This window comes from Delphinus delphis, chromosome X (assembly GCF_949987515.2).
Source record: "Delphinus delphis chromosome X, mDelDel1.2, whole genome shotgun sequence".
Taxonomy (NCBI): domain Eukaryota; kingdom Metazoa; phylum Chordata; class Mammalia; order Artiodactyla; family Delphinidae; genus Delphinus; species Delphinus delphis.
The window spans coordinates 12,242,921-12,261,801 of NC_082704.1; positions in this window are offsets into that span (position 1 = coordinate 12,242,921).

Sequence of the window (18,881 nt, forward strand, 5' to 3'; positions counted from 1 at the left end):
CATAATACAAAACTGACCAGGTTACAATAAAAAAATCACTGGTCATACCAACAATCAGGAAGATTTCAAAATGGATGTAGAAAGGAAATACTTGTCAACAGGAACATGACAGAAATGTTAGAACTATCTGACAAAGACTTTAAAGCAACCATGATCTAAAATGCTTTAAGTGGCAATTACGAACACTCTTGCAACAAATGAGAAAATAGAAAGCCTCAGAAAAGAAACAGAAAGTCTCATCAAAGAAATAGAATATGTTAAGAAAAACAAAGTGGAAATTTTGGAACTAAAAAATATAATAACTAAAGTTAAAAGCTTAGTGAGGGCTTCCCTGGTGGCGCAGTGGTTGAGGGTCCGCCTGCCGATGCAGGGGACATGGGTTTGTGCCCCGGTCTGGGAAGATCCCACATGCTGCAGAGCGGCTAGGCCTGTGAGCCATGGCCACCGAGCCTGCGCGTCCGGAGCCTGTGCTCCGCAACGGGAGAGGCCACAACAGTGAGAGGCCCGCGTACCGCAAAAAAAAAAAAAAAAAAAAAAAGCTGAGTGAACAGGCTTGACAGCAAAATGGAGGTGACAGGAAAAGAATCAGCAAACTTGAAGATAGAACAATAGAAATTACTCAACTGAACAAAAGAGGAAAAATAGATTAAAAAATGAACAGAGCCCACAGGGACCTATGGGAACATAATGCAACATCTAACATTCAACGTCATCAGAGTACTACAAGGAGAGGAGAAAGAGGACAAGGCTGAAAAAGTACTCAAGGAAATAATGGCTGAAAACCTCCCAAATTTTGAAGGAGACATAAACCTACAGATTAAACTTGAGCAAATCCCAAACAGAATAAACTTAAAGATGGTCCCAGAAGGAAAAGAGAGAGAGAAAGGTGCAGAGAACTTATGTGAAGAATTAATTGCTGAAAACTCTTCTAACCTGGGAAAGGAACACATCTAGGTTCAGGAAGCAGAGAAATTCCCAAACAAGATGAACCCAAAGAGGACCACAGCAAGACACATTACAATTTAAATGGTAAAAGTTAACGATAAAGAGAGAATCTTAAAAGCAGAAAAGCAACTAATTACATAAAAAGGAACTCCCGAGTGTCCTTGTCCCCTCGGTGAGGCACAGCCACCCCCTGCCTCTGCAGGAGACCCTCCAACACTAGCAGCCGTGTGGCTGACAGCATCCTGGTGCCCCAGCCCGCTGTCAGGCCTGAGCCTCTGATGTGGGAGAGCTGAGTTCAGGACACTGGACCACCAAAGACCTCCTGGCCCCATGTAACATCAACTGGCGAGGGCTCTCCCGGAGATCTCCGTCTCAACACTAAGACACAGCTCCACTCAATGACCAGCAAGCACCAGTGCTGGACACCCCATGTCAAAAACCTAGCAAGACAGGAGCACAACCCCACACATTAGCAGAGAGGCTGCCTAAAATCATAATAAGTTCACAGACACCCCAAACTCACCACCAGACTCAGTCCTGCCCACCAGAAAGACAAGATCCAGCCTCATCCAGCAGAACACAGGCACCAGTCCCCTCCACCAGAAAGCCTACACAACCCATGAAACCAAGCTTACCCACTGTGGGCAGACACCAAACACAACGGGAACTATGAAGCTGCAGCCTGCAAAAAGGAGACCACAAGCACAGTAAGTTAAGCAAACTGAGAAGAGAGAGAAATAAGCAGCAGATGAAGGAGCAAGGTAAAAACCCACCAAACTAAACAAATGAAGAGGAAATAGGCAGTCTACCTGAAAAAGAATTCAGAATAATGATAATAAAGATGATCCAAAATCTTGGAAATAGAATGGAGAAAATACAAGAAACGTTTAATAAGGACCTAAAAGAACTAAAGAGCAAACAAACAATGATGAACAACATAGTATATGAAATTAAAAATTCCCTAGAAGGAATCAATAGCAGAATAACTGAGGCAGAAGAACGGATAAGTGACCTGGAAGATAAAATAGTGGAAATAATTACCGCAGAGCATGATAAAGAAAAAAGAATGAAAAGAATTGAGGACAGTCTCAGCAACCTCTGAGACAACATTAAACGCACCAACATTCAAATTATAGGGGTCCCAGAAGAACAGAAAAAGAAAGGGACTGAGAAAATATTTGAAAAGGTTATGGTTGAAAACTTCCATAATATGGGAAAGGATATAGTCAAGTCCAGGAAGCACAGAGAGTCCCATACAGGATAAATCCAAGGAAAAACATGCCAAGACACACATTAATCAAACTATCAAAAATTAAATACAAAGAAAAAAAATTAAAAGCAGCAAGGCAAAAACAATAAATAACATACAAGGAAATCCCCATAAACTTAACAGCTGATATTTCAGAAGAAACTCTGCAAGCCAGAAGGGAGTGGCAGGACATATTTAAAGGGATGGAAGGGGAAAACTTACAACCAAGATTACTCTACCCAGCAAGGATCTCATTCAGACTGGATGGAGAAATCAAAAGTTTTACAGACAAACAAAAGCTAAAAGAATGCAGCACCAAACCAGCTCTACAACAAATGCTAAAAAACTTCTCTAGGCAGGAAACACAGGAGAAGGAAAAGACCTACAATAACAAACCCAAAACAATTAAGAAAATGGTAACAGGAACACACATATCAATAATTACCTTAAATGTAAATGGATTAAATGCTCCAATCAAAAGACACTGACTGGCTGAATGGATACAAAAACAAGACCGTATATATGCTGTCTACAAGAAACCCACTTCAGACCTAGGGACACATACAGACTGAAAGAGAGGGGATGGAAAAAGATATTCCATGCAAATGGAAATCAAGAGAAAGCTGGAGTAGCAATTCTCATATCAGACAAAATAGACTTTAAAATAAGACTATTACAAGAGACAAAGAAGGATAGGATACTACATAATGATCAAGGGATCAATCCAAGAAGAAGGTAAAACAATTGTAAATATTTACGCACCCAACACAGGAGCACCTCAAAACATAAGGCAAATACTAACAGCCATAAAAGGGGAAATCGACAGTAACACAATCATAGTAGGGGACTTTAACATGCCACTTTAACCAATGGACAGATCAACCAAAATGAAAACAAATAAGGAAAAACAAGCATTAAATGATGCATTAAACAAGATGGATATGATTGATATTTATAGGACATTCCATCCAAAAACAACAGAATACACTTTCTTCTCAAGCGCTCATGGAACATTCTCCAGGATAGATCAAACCTTGGGTCACTAATCAAGACTTGGTAAATTAAAGAAAACTGAAATCGTATCAAGTATCTTTTCTGACCACAATGCTATGAGACTAGACATCAATTACAGGGAAAAAAACTGTAAAAATTACAAACACATGGAGGCTAAACAATATGTTACTAAATAATCAACAGATCACTGAAGAAATCAAAGAGGAAATCAAAAAATACCTAGAAACAAATGACAAGGAAAACACGATGACCCAAAACCTGTGGGATGCAGCAAAAGCAGTTATAAGAGGGAAGTATATAGCAATACAATCCTACCTCAAGAGACAAGAAAAATCTCAAACAAACAACCTAAACTTATACCTAAAGCAATTAGAGAAAGAAGAACCAAAAAACCCCTAAGTTAGCAGAAGGAAAGAAATCATAAAGATCAGATCAGAAATAAATGAAAAAGAAATGAAGGAAACAATAGCAAAGCTCAAAAAAACTAATAGCTGGTTCTTTAAGAAAATAAACAAAATTGATAAACCATTAGCCAGACTCATCAAGAAAAAAAGGTAGAGGACTCAAATCAATAGAATTAGAAATTAAAAAGGAGAAGTAATAACTGACATTGCAGAAATACAAAGGATCATGAGATTACTACACGCAATTATATGCCAATAAAATGAACAACCTGGAAGAAATGGAAAAATTCTTAGAAAAGAACAACCTTCTGAGACTGAAACAGGAAAAATAGAAAATATAAACAGACCAATCACAAGCACTGATATTGAGACTGTGGGTAAAAATCTTCCAACAAACAAAAGCCGATGACCAGATGGCTTCACAGGAGAATTCTATCAAACATTTAGGGAAGAGTTAACACCTATCCTTCTCAAATGCTTGCAAAATATAGCAGTGGGAGGAACACTCCCAAACTCATTCTACGAGGCCACCAACACCCTGATACCAATACGAGACAGAGATGTCACAAAAAAACAAAACCACAGGCCAATATCACTGATAAACACAGATGCAAAAATCCTCAACAAAATATTAGCAAACAGAATCCAACAGCACATTAAAAGGATCATATACCATGTTCAAGTGGGGTTTATCCCAGGAATGCAAGAATTCTTCAATATACGCAAATCAATCAATGTGATACACCATATTAACAAACTGGAGGATAAAAGCCATATGATAATCTCAGTAGATGCAGCAAAAAGCTTTTGAAAAAATTCAACATATTTAAAGGGATGAAAGGGAAAAACCTATTTATGATAAAAACTCTCCAGAGTAAGCATAGAGGGAACTTACCTCAACATAATAAAGGTCACATATGACAAACCCACAGCCAACATCGTTCTCAATGGTGAAAAACTGAAAACATTTCCTCTAAAATCAGGAACAAGACAAGGTTGCCCACTCTCACCACTATTATTCAACATAGTTTTGGAAGTTTTAGCCAGAGAAATCAGAGAAGAAAAAGAAGTAAAAGAATCCAAATTAGAAAAGAAGAAGTAAAACTGTCACTGTTTGCAGATGACATGATACTATACATAGAGAATCCTAAAGATGCTACCAGAAAACTACTAGAGCTAATCAATGAATTTGATAAAGTAGCAGGATACAACATTAATGCACAGAAATCTCTTGCATTCCTATACACTAATGATGAAAAATCTGAAAGAGAAATTAAGGAAACACTCCCATTTAGCACTGCAACAAAAAGAATAAAATACCTAGGAATAAACCTACCTAAGGAGACAAAAGACCTGTATGCAGAAAACTATAAGACACTGATGAAAGAAATTAAAGATGATACAAACAGATGGAGAGATATATCACGTTCTTTGATTGGAAGAATCAACATTGGGAAAATGACTATACTACCCAAAGCAATCTACAGATTCAGTGCAATCCCTATCAAAATACCAATGGCATTTTTCACAGAACTAGAACAAAAAATGTCACAATTTGTATGGAATCACAAAAGATCCGAATAGCCAAAGCAGTCTTGAGAATGAGAAATGGAGCTGGAGGAATCAGGCTCCCTGACTTCAGACTATAGTACAAAGCTAGTCATCAAGACAATATGGTACTGGCACAAAAACAGAAATATAGATCAATGGAACAGGATAGAAAGCCCAGAGATAAACCCATGCACATATGGTCACCTTTGTTTTTTTTTTTGGCGGTACGCGGGCCTCTCGCTGTTGTGGCCTCTCCTGTTGCGGAGCACAGGCTCCATACGCGCAGGCTCAGCGGCCATGGCTCACAGGCCTAGCCGCTCTGCAGCATGTGGGATCTTCCCAGACCAGGGCACGAACCCGTGTCCCCTGCATCGGCAGGTGGACTCTCAACCACTGCACCACCAGGGAAGCCAGGTCACCTTATCTTTGATAAAGGAGGCAAGAATATACAATGGAGATAAGACAGCCCCTTCGATAAGTGGTGCAGGGAAAACTGGACAGCTACATGTAAAAGAATGAAATTAGAACATTCCTTAACACCATACACAAAAATAAACTCAAAATGGATTAAAGACCTAAATGTAAGGCCAGACACTATAAAACTCTTAGAGGAAAACATAGGCAAAACACTCTGACGTAAATCACTGCAAGATTCTTTTTGACCCACCTCCTAGAGAAATGGAAATAAAAACAAAAATAAACAAATGGGACCTAATGAAACTTTTGCACAGCAAAGGAAACCAGAAACAAGATGAAAATACAACCCTTAGAATGGGAGAAAGTATTTGCAAACAAAGCAACTGACAAAGGATTTAATCTCCAAAATTTACAAGCAACTCATGCAGCTCAATATCAAGAAAACAAACAACCCAATCCAAAAATGGGCAGAAGACCTAAATAGGCATTTCTTCAAAGAAGATATACCAATTGCCAACAAATACATGAAAGGATGCTCAACATCACTAATCATTAGAGAAATGCAATGCAAAACTACAATGAGTTATCACCTCACACTGGTTAGAATGGCCATCATCAAAAAAAATCTACGAACAGTAAATGCTGGAGAGGGTGTAGAGAAAAGGGAACCCTCCTACACTGTTGGTGGGAATGTAAACTGATACAGCTTCTATGGTGAACAGTATGGAGGTTCCAATAAAAAACTAAAAATAGAACTACCATATGACCCAGCAATCTGACTACTGGGCATATACCCTGAGAAAACCATAACTCAAAAAGAGTCATGTACCACAATGTTCACTGCAGCACTATTTACAGTAGCAAGGACATGGAAGTGACCTAAGTGTCCATTGACAGATAATGGATAAGGAAGATGTGGCACATATATACAATGGAATATTACGAAACTGAGTTATTTGTAGTGAGGTGGATGGACCTAGAATCTGTCATACAGAGTGAAGCAAGTCAAAAAGAGATAAACAAATACCGTTTGCTAACATATATATATGGAATCTAAAGAACAAAATGGTTCTGAAGAACCTAGGGGCAGGACAGGAAAAAAGATGCAGACATAGAGAATGGACTTAAGGACATGGGGAGGGGGAAGGGTAAGCTGGGATGAAGTGAGAGAGTGGCACTGACATATATACACTACCAAAAGTAAAATAGACAGCTAGTGGGAAGCAGCCACATAGCACAGGGGGATCAGCTCAGTGTTTTGTGACCACCAAGGGGTGGGATAGGGAGCGTGGGAGGGAGATGCAAGAGGGAGGAGATATGAGGATGTAAGTGTACATATAGCTGATTCACTTTGTTATACAGCAGAAACTAACACAACAATGTAATGCAATTATACTCCAATAAACATGTTAAAAAAAAAAGGAACTCCCACAAGACCATAAGATGTTTTTAAGCAGAAATGCTGCAGACCAGAAGGGAATGGCACTATATATTCAAAGTGATGAAAAGAAAAACCTACTGCCAACAATACTCTACCTGACAAGTATATCATTCTGATTTGAAGGAAAGATAAAGAATTTTACAGACAAGCAAAAGCTAACAGAGTTCAGTACCACTAAAATGGCTTTATAAGAAATGTTAAAGGAACTTCTCTAAGCAGAAAATAAAACACCACAACTAGAAATATGAAGATTATGAAAGTAAAGGTACAGGTAATACCTCAACCATTTATAAAGCTAGCAGGAAAGTTAAAAGATAAGAGTAGTAAAATCATCTACAGCCACAATAAGTAGTTAATGGATACAAAACAAAAAGATGTAAAATATGGCACAAAAAACATTAAACGTTGAGAGGGAGTAGAAATGCAGAGTTGTCAGAATGCATTTAAATTTAAGAGATCATCAAATTAAATATAGGTATATATATATATATATATATATACACACCTCTTGGTATCCACAAACCAAAAACCTATAATAGATACACACAAAAGAGAAAGGAATCCAAATATAATACTAAAGATAGTCATCAAATCACAGGGAAAAGAAAAAGAAGGGAACAAAAAAGAAGTACAAAAACAATTAGCAAAATGGCAATAAGTACATGCCTATCAATAATTACTTTAAATGTAAATGGACTAAACTCTCCAATTGAAAAACAAAGAGTGGTAGAATGGATTAAAAAAAAAAAGGCCCATATATATGCTGCCTACTAGAGACTCAATTCAGATCTAAAGGGACAGAGAGACTGAATGTAAGGGAATGGAAAATGGTATTCCATGAAAATAGAAATGAGAGGAAAGCTGGGACAGCAATATTTACATCAGATAAAAGAGACTTTAAAACGAAGATTGTAACAAGAAACAATGAAGGACATTACATAATGATAAAGGGATCAATGCAACAAGAAGATATAACAAATTGTAAATATATATGCACCCAACATGGGAGCACCTAAATACATAAAACAAATATTAACAAATATAAAGGGAGAAATTTACAGTAATACAATAATAGTAGGGGACTTTAACACCCCCACTTACATCAATGGACAGATCATTCAGACAGAAAATCAGTAAAGAAACACTGGCCTTAAATGATACATTAGACCAGATTGAATTAATAGATATATGTAAAATATTTCATCCCAAAACAGCAGAATATACATTCTTTTCAAGTACACATGGAACATTCTCCAGGATAGATCACACGCTAGGCCACAAAACAAGCCTCAGAAACTTTAAAAAGACTGAAATCATATCAAGCATCTTTTTGACGGCAACAGTATAACACTAGATTAACTAAAAGAAAAAAAAACTGCAAAAAACCCCAAACAAATGGAGTATAAACAACATGATACTAAACAACCACTAGGTCACTGGAGAGATCAAAGAAGAAATAAAAAAATACCTAGAGACAAATGAAAATAAACACAGAACAATTCAAAATCTATGAGATGTCATTGCTGCACTATTTACAATAGCTAGGTAACGGAAGCAACCTAAATGTCCATCAACAGACAAATGGATAAAGAAGATGTGGTACATATATACAATGGAATATTACTCAGCCATAAAATGGAACGAAATTTGGTCATTTGTAGAGATGTGGATGCACCTAGAGACTTTCATACAGAGTGAAGTCAGAAAGAGAAAAACAAATATCGTATATTAACGCATATATGTGGAATGTAGAAAAATGGTACAGATGAACCGGTTTGCAAGGCAGCAACAGAGACACAGATGTAGGGAACAAATGTATGGACACCAAGGGGGAATGCCGGTTGGGCGGGTGGTGGGATGAATTGGGAGATTGGGATTGACATATATAAAGTAATATGTATAAAATAAATAACTAACAAGAACTTGCTGTATAAAAAAAAAGTAAAATGAAATTCAAAAAAAACAAAAAACAAAATCTATGGGATGCAGTAAACACAGTTCTAAAAGGAAAGTGTATAGTGATTGCAAGCCTACCTCAGGAAACAAGAAAATTTTCAAATAAACAATCTAATCTTATACTTAAAAGAACTAGAAAAAGAAGAATAAACAAAACCCAAAATTAGTAAAGGAAAGATATAATAAAGATCAGAGTAGAAATAAATGTAATAGAGACTAAAAAACAATATAAAAGATCAATGAAACTAAGAGCTAATTCTTTGGAAAGATAAACAAAATTGATAAACCTTTAGCCAGACTAATCACCAAAAAAAGAGAGAGGGTCCAAATAAATAAAATCAGAAATGATATCAGAGGAGTTATAACCAACACCACAAAAATACAAAGGATCATGAGAGATCACTCCAAATAATTGTGCACCAATAAAACTGACAACCTAGAAGAAATGGATAAATTCCTAGAAATGCGTAATCTCCCAAGACCAAATCAGGAAGAAAAAAAATATGAACAGACGGATTACCAGTAATAAAGGTGAATCAGTAATTTAAAAATTCCCAGCAAACAAAAGTCCAGGACCAGATTGCATCACAGGTGAATTCTACAAAATATTAAAGAACAGTTAACACCTAACTTCTCAAACTACTCCAAAAAATGGAAGAGGAAGGAACACTTCCAAATTCATTCTATCAGGCCAGCATCACCCTGATACCAAAATCAGGCAAAGACCCCCTCCACACACACACAAAAGAAAATTATAGGCTAATAGCAATGATGAACATAGATGCAAAAATCCTCAACAAAATATTAGTAAAACAGTAAATTCAACAAAACATTAAAAGGATCATACACCATAATCAACGGTGATTTATCCCAGGATGCAAGGATAGTTCAAAATCTGCACATCAATCAATGTGATACACTACATTAACACAATGAAGAATGAAAATCATATGATCATCTTAATAGATGCAGAAAAAGCTTTTGACAAAATTCAATATCAATTTATGATAAAAACTCCAAACAATGTGGGTATAGAGGGAACAGACCTCAACATAATAAAGACCAAATATGACAAACCTACAGTCAACATCATACTGAAGGGTGAAAAGCTGAAAGCATTTCCTCTAAGATCAGGAACAAGACAAGGATGCCCACTCTTGTCATCTTTATTCAACATAGTACTGGAAGTCCTAGCCACGGTAATAACACAAGAAAAAGAAACAACGTGAATCCAAATTGGAAAGGAAGAAGTAAAACTGTTACTGTTTGCAGATGACATGATACTATACATAGAAATCCTAAATACGCCACCAGAAAACTAGTTGAGCTCATTAATGAATTCAGTAAGGTTGCAGGATACAAAACTAATATACAGAAATATGTTGCCTTTCTATATACTAATAACAAACTATCAGAAAGAGAAATTAAGAAAACAATCCCATTTACAAGCACAAACAATTGCATCAAAAAAAAACAAAGTACATAGTAATAAATATAACTAAAGAGGTAGAAGATCTGTACTCACAAAAATATAAGGCACAGGCCTAGAGTCTGTCATACAGAGTGAAGTAAGTCAGAAAGAGAAAAACAAACACTGTATGGTAACATATACATATATGGAATCTAAAAAAAAAATAATAAGGTCATGAAGAACCTAGGGGCAAGACGGGAATAAAGACCCAGACCTACTAGAGAATGGACTTGAGGATACGGGGAGGGGGACGGGATGGGTAAGCTGGGACAAAGTGAGAGAGTGGCATGGACATATATACACTACCAAACGTAAAATAGATAGCTAGTGGGAAACAGCCGCATAGCACAGGGAGATCAGCTCAGTGCTTTGTGACCAGCTAGAAGGGTGGGATAGGGAGGGTGAGAGGGAGGGAGACGAAAGGGGGAAGAGATATGGGGATATATGTATGTTATAACTGATTCACTTCGTTATAAAGCAGAAACTAACACACCATTGTAAAGCAATTATACTCCAATGAAAACGTTAAAAAAATAAAATATATGTTAAAAAAATAAATAAATACAAGGCACAGGGACTTTCCTGGTGGTCCACTGGTAAAGAATCTGCCTTCTAATGAAGGGGACGCAGGTTTGATTCCTGGTCAGGGAACTAAGATCCCACATGCTGCAGGGCAACTAAGCCCGTGCACCACATCTACTGAGCCCGCGCACCTCAACTAGAGAGCTCATGCACCCTGGAGCCCGCATGTCACAACTACAGAGCCCACGTGCCCTGGAGCCCGCACGTCACAACTAAAGAGAGAAAACCCACACACCACAACTAGAGAGAAGCCTTGCACTCCACAACTAGAGAGAAACCCGTGCCGCAACTAGAGAGAAGCCCATGCGCTGCAATGAATAATCCCGCATACTGCAACGAAGACCAGATATAGCCATAAATAAATAAATAAGGCACTGGTAAAAGAAACTGACGATAACACAAAGAAATGGAAAGACATACCATGCTCATGGATTGGAAGAATTAATATTCTTAAAAAGATCATATACACATATCCAGATTCAGTGCAATCTGTATCAAAATACCAATGGCATTTTTCACAGAACTAGAAAAATTCTAAAATTTGCATGGAAACACAGAAGACCCCACGTAGGCCAAGCAATCTTGAGAAAGAAGAACAGAGCTGGAGGTATCATGTTCCCTGATTTCAAGCTATACTACAAAGCTACAGTAATGAAAATAGAATGGTACAGGCACAAAAACAGACACATAGATCAGTGGGACAGAATAGAGAGCCCAGAAATAAACACACATTTATATAGTTAACCTATGACAAAGGAGACAAGAAAATACAATGGGGGAAAAATAAGACTTCTTTTATAAATGGTGTTGACAAAACTGGACAAGCAAAAACTACATGCAAAAGAATCAAACTGAACTACTTTTCCACACATATATAAAAATAAACTCAAAATGGATTAAAGACTTAAATGTAAGACCTGAAGCCATAAAACTCCGAGAAGAAAACATAGACAGTACACTCTTTCACACTGGTCTTAGTAATATCTTTCTAGCTATGTCTCCTCAGGCAAGGGAAATAAAGCAAAAATAAGAAAATGGGACTATATTAAACTAAAAAAATTTTCACAGCAAAGCAAACTATCAACAAAATGAAAAGGCAACTTACTGAATGGGAGAAGATATTTGCAAATGATATATCTGATAAGGGGTTACTATCCAAAGTATACAAAGAACTCATATAACTAAACTTCAAAAAATAAAATAAAATAAACAACCTGATTAAAAAGTGGGCAGAGGACCTGAAAAGACATTTTTCCAAAGAAGACACATAGACAGCCAACAGACACATGAAAAAATTCTCAACATCACTAACCATCAGAGAAGTGCAAATTAAAACCACAAGATACCACCACACACCTGTCAGAATGGCTGTCATCATAAAGACAAGAAATAACAAGTGTTGGCAAGGATGTGGAGAAAAAGGAACCCCTTGCACTGCTGGTAGGATTGTAAATTGATATAGCCACTATGGTAAACAGTATGGAGGTTCCACAAAAAATTAAAAATAGAACTGCCATATGATCTAGCAATTTCACTTCTGGGTATTTACTGGATGAAAACAAAAACAATAATTCAAAAAGATATGTGTGCCCCTATGTTCACTGAGGCATTATTTACAATAGCCAAGATAGGGAAGCAACTTAGGTGTCCACGGATAGATGAATGGATAAAGAAGATGTGATGTATTTTATATATATGACAGAAAATTACTCAGCCATATAAAAATGAAATCTTGCCAATTGTACAATATGGACGGGTCTAACGTATATTATGCTGAGTGAAATAAGTCAGCCAGAGAAAGACAAATACCACATGATCTCACTTATATGTGGAATCTATCAAAACAAACAAAACAAAATGAAAACAGACTCATAGATACAGAAAACAAATGGCTGATTGTCAGAGGGGAGGAGGGAGGGAGGGTAAAGTAGGTGAAGGAGATTAAGAGGTACAAGCCTCCAGTTATAAAATAAATAAGCCATAGTGATGTAATATACAGCATAAGGAATATGATCAATAATATTGTAATAATTTTGTATGGGGACAGATGGTTACTAGACTTGTGGTGATCATTGCATAATGTACACAAATATCAAATCACTATGTAGAACACCTGAAACTAACATAATATTGTGCTTCAACTATATTTTAATTTTTAAAAAGAATAAACCCAAAGAAATCCATGCCACCACATATCATAATTAAACTTCTGCAAAACTAAAGACGAAGAAAAAATCTTGAAAGCAGCCAGAGAAAAATGACACCTATCCTATAGAAGAAAAACAATTCAAATGACACAAGATTTCTCATCACAAACCATGAAGGCCAGAAATAAGTGGCACAGTATTTTTCAAGTCCAGAAAATACTGCAAAACCATAATCCTATTCCCAGCAAAAACATTCCTCACAAATAAAGAAGAAATCAAGACATTTTCAGATAAGGGAAAACTAAGAGAATTTTTCACCAGCAAATCTTAATAGAATAGCTAAAGGAAGTTCCCATAACAAGAATGGAAAGATAAATAAGGAACCTTGGGATATCAGGAAGGAGGAAGAACACAGGAAAAAAAAATATGGGTAAAAAGAAGCTTTTCCATCTCATTCTGATTTTCTAAATTATATTAATGTTTGAAAGAAAATTATAGCACTGTCTGATGTGATTCTAAATAGGTAAATTAAATAATTAAGAAAATTATATTATAAAGAGGTCAGGGTAAAGAGATATAAAGGGAGATATTCTCTCTATACAGGCACACTTCATTTTATTGCGCACTGCTTTATTGTGCTTCACAGATTTTGCATTTTTTACAAATTGAAGGTTTGTGAGCAACCCTTCATTGATCAAGTCTATTGACTCCATTTTTCCAAACAGCATTTGTTCATGTAGTGTCCCTTTGTCACGTTTTGGTAAATTCTTTGAATATTTCAAGCTTTTTCATTATTATTGTATCTGCTATGGGGATCTGTGATCAGTGATCTTTGATGGTACTACGGTCATTGTTGTGGGGCACCAAAAACCATGCCCATAAAAGACAGTGAACTTAACTGATAAATGTGTGTGTTCTGACTGCTCCACTGACCAGCCATACCCCTATCTCTCTCCCTCTCCTCAGGCCTCCCTATTCCCTGAGACACAACAATATTCAAGTTAGGCCAATTAATAACTCTACAATGGCCTCTAAGTGTTCAAGTGAAAGGAAGAGTCAATCAATGTGACAAATTTATGGTTGTCTTATTTTAAGAAATTGCCACAGCCACCCAACATTCAGTAATCACCACCCTGATCAGTGAGCAGCTGTCAACATCAAGGCAAGACCCTTCACCAGCAAAAATATCATGACTCACTGAAGGCTCAGATGGTGGTTAGCAGTTTTCAGCTATAAAGTATTTTTAACGCATGTACATTGTTTTTTTACACATAATGCCATTGCACACTTAATAGGATACAGTATAGTATAAACATAACGTTTGTGTGCACTAGGAAACCAAAAAAACTAAACTCTGTGTGTCTCACTTTATTGCAACATTCACTTTATTGCAGTGGTCTGGAACTGAATCCACAATATCTACAAGGTATGCCTGTACTTCACTCTGACAGGTGAAATAACACCACCAACAGAATATAATGTTATATGTATATATAATATAACATCTACAGCAACCACTAAGAAAAAGCTATAAAAAGAGATACACTCAAAAACACTAATGATAAAATAAAATGGAGTTCAAAAATATGTTTGAGTAATAAACAGGAAAGCAGGAAAAAGAAAATAGAGATGAAAAGCAAGGAGGGGGTCTGGGGCCTGCAGTGGTGGAGGCAGCGGTGGTGGTGGCAGCAGGTCGGTGTAGAAAATGGTGCTGGTGCAGTGGACTGGGCCTCTCCCCATGGCGCTACGGAGGGCTTGAGGCTTGCAAGCCTCATCTTGCTCAAGCACTTTACAGACATGAGAAAACTGGAAGCTAAAGCTACCAAAGACATGGAAAGAAATCTTAGCAGGAAGCTTGCACAAGCCTCTTAGATAGCCTCGTCCACCAGAGGGCAGACAGCAGAAGCAAGAAAACTAAAATCCTACGGCCTGTGGAACGAAAACCACATTCACAGGAAGACAGACAAAAGGAAAACGCAGAGGGCTATGTACCAGAGGAAGGAACAAGATAAAACCCCAGAAAAACAACTAAATGAAGTGGAGATAGGGAACCTTCTAGAAAAACAATTCACAATAATGATACTGAAGATGATACAGGACGTCGGAAAAAGAATGGAGGCAAAGAGTGAGAACATGCAAGAAATGTTTAACAAAGACTTAGAAGAATTAAAGAACAAATACCAGAATAATTAAAGAACAAACAAATAGAGATGAACAATACAATAACTGAAATGAAAAATACACTAGAAGGAATCAATAGGAGAATAACTATAGGCAGAATAATGGATAAGTGACCTGGAAGATAGAATGGTGGAATTCACTGCTGCAGAACAGAATAAGGAAAAAAGCATGAAAAGAAATGAACACAGCCTAAGAGACCTCTGGGACAACATTAAACACAACAACATTTGCATTATAGGGGTCCCAGAAGGAGAAGAGAGAGAGAAAGGACCAGAGGAAATATTTGAGGAGATTATAGTCAAAAACTTCTCTAACATGGGAAAGGACATAGCCACCCAAGTCCAGGAAGAACAGAGAGTCCCAGGCAGGATAAACCCAAAGAGAAACACACTGAGACACATAGTAATCAAATTGAAAAATTATTGAAAGTAACAAGGGAAAAACGACAAATAACATTCAAGGGAACTCCCATAACGTTAACAGCTAATTTCTCATTAGAAACTCTACAAGCCAGAAGAGAGTGGCATAATATATTTAAAGTGATGAAAGGGAAAAACCTACAACCAAGATCAGTCTACCCAGCAAGGATCTCATTCAGATTCGATGGAGAAATCAAAAGCTTTACAGACACGCAAAAGCTAAGAGAATTGAGTTCCAGCTCTACAGCAAATGCTAAAAGAACTTCTCTGAGTGGGAAACACAAGAGAAGAAAAGGACCCACAAAAGCAAACGCAAAACAATTGATTCACTTTGTTATAAAGCAGAAACTAACACACCATTGTAAAGCAATTATACTCCAATAAAGATGTTAAAAAATATGGGCAAAGGACTTAAAAAAAACAATTAAGAAAGTGATAATAACAACATACATATTGATAATTACCTTAAACATGAATGGATTAAATGCTCCAACCAAAAGACACAGGCTTGCAGAATGGATACAAAAACAAGACCCATATATATGCTGTCTACAAGAGACCCACTTCAGACCTAGGGACACATAAAGACTTAAAGTGAGGGGATGGAAAAAGATATTCCATGCAAATGGGAATAAAAAGAAAGCTGGATGGGCTTCCCTGGTGGCGCAGTGGTTGGGAATCCGCCTGCCAATGCAGGGGACCCGCATTCGAGCTCTGGTCCGGGAGGATCCCCCATGCCGTGGAGAATCAGGTCCATGCGCCACAATTCCTGAAGCCCGCATGCCTGGAGCCCATGCTCCACAAAGGGAGAAGCCACTGCAGTGAGAGGCCCATGCACCGCAATGAAGAGTGGCCCCTGCTCGCCACAGCTAGAGAGGGCCCACATGGAGCAACGAAGACCCAATGCAGCCAAGGATGGATGGATAAATAAATAAATAAATAAAAAAGCTGGAGTAGCAATACTCATATCAGATAAAATAGACTGTAAAATAAAGAATGTTACAAGAGACAAGGAAGGACACTACATAATGATCAAGGGATCAATCCAAGAAGAAGATATAACAATTATAAATATAAGTACCCAACATAGGAGCACCTCAGTACATAAGGCAACTGCTAACAGCTATAAATAAAAGAGGAATTCGACAGTAACATAATAATAGTGGGGTACTTTACCACCTCACCTACACCAATTTTCAGATCATCCAGACAGAAAATTAATAAGGAAACACAAGCTTTAAATGACACAATAGACTAGATAGATCTAATTGATATTTATAGGACATTCCATCCAAATCAGCAGATTACACTTTCTTATCAACTGCACATGTAACATTCTGCAGGATAGATCACATTTGGGTCACAAATCAAGCCTTGGTAAATTTAAGAAAACTGAAATCATATCAAGCATTTTTTCCAACCACAACACTATGAGACTAGAAATCAATTTCAAGGAAAAAAAAGTAAAAAACACAAAAACATAGAGGCTAAACAATATGTTACTAAATAACCAAGTGAACACTGAAGAAATCAGAGAGGAAATAAAATAATACCTAGAGACAAATGACGACAAAAACACAAAGATCCAAAACCTAAAGGATGCAGCAAAAGCAGTTCTAAGAGGGAAGTTTATAGCAATAAAATCCTACTTCAAGAAACAAGAAAAATCTCAAATAAACAATCTAACTTTACACCTAAAGGAACTAGAGAAAGAAGAACAAACAAAACACAAGGTTAGTATAAGGAAAGAAATCATAAAGATTAGAAATAAATAAATAAAATAGAAACAAAGAAAACTATAGGAAAGATCAATAAAACTAAAAGCTGGTTCTTTGAGAAGATAAACAAAACTTATAAACCTTTAGCCAGACTCATCAAGAAAAAGAGGGAGAGGACTCAAATCAATAAAATTAGAAATGAAAAAGGAGAAGTTACAATGAACACTGCAGAAACACAAAGCATCATACGAGACAACTACAAGCAACTTTATGCCAATAAAATGGACAACCTGGAAGAAATGGACAAATTCTTAGAAAAGCACAGCCTTCCGGGGATGAACCAGGAAGAAACAGAAAATATAAACAGACCAATCACAAGCACTGAAGTTGAGACTGTGATTAAAATTCTTCAACAAACAAAAGCCCAGGACCCAACAGCTTCACAGACGAATTCTATCAAACATTTAGAGAAGAGCTAACACCCATCCTTCTCAAACTCTTCCAAAAAATTGCAGAGGAAGGAACACTGCCAAACTCATTCTATGAGGTCACCATCACCCTGAAACCAAAACCAGACCGATACTACAAAAAAAGAAAATTACAGACCAATATCACTGATAAATATAGATGCAAAAATCTTCAAGAAAACACTAACAAACAGAAACCAACAACACATTAAAAGGATCATACACCATGATCAAGTGGGATTTAACTGAGGGATGCAAGGATTCTTCAATATACGCAAATCAAACAATGTGATACACCATATTAACAAATTGAAGAATAAAAACCATATGATCATCTGAATAGATGCAGAAAAAGGTTTTGACAAAATGCAACACCCATTTATGATAAAACCTCTCCAGAAAGTGGGCACAGAGGAAACCTACCTCAACATAATAAAGGCCATATATGACAAACCCACAGCCAACATCGTTCTCAATGGTGAAAAACTGAAACCATTTCCTCTAAGATCAGGAACAAGACAAGGTTGTCCATTCTCACCACTATTATTCAACATAGCTCTGGAAGCTTCAGCCACAGCAATCAGAGAAGAAAAAGAAATAAAAGGAACCCAAATCAGAAAAGTAGTAAAACTGTCACTGTTTGCAGATGACAGGATATTACACATAGAGAATCCTAAAGATGCTACCAGAAAAGTACTAGAGCAAATCAATGAATTTGGTAAGGTAGCAGGATACAACGTTAATGCACAGAAATCTCTTGCATTCCTATATGCTAATGATGAAAAATCTGAAAGAGAATTTAAGGAAACACTCCCATTTACCACTGCAACAAAAATAATAAAATACCTAGGAATAAAGCTACCTAAGGAGACCAAAGACCTGTATGCAGAAAACTACAAGACACTGATGAAAGAAATTA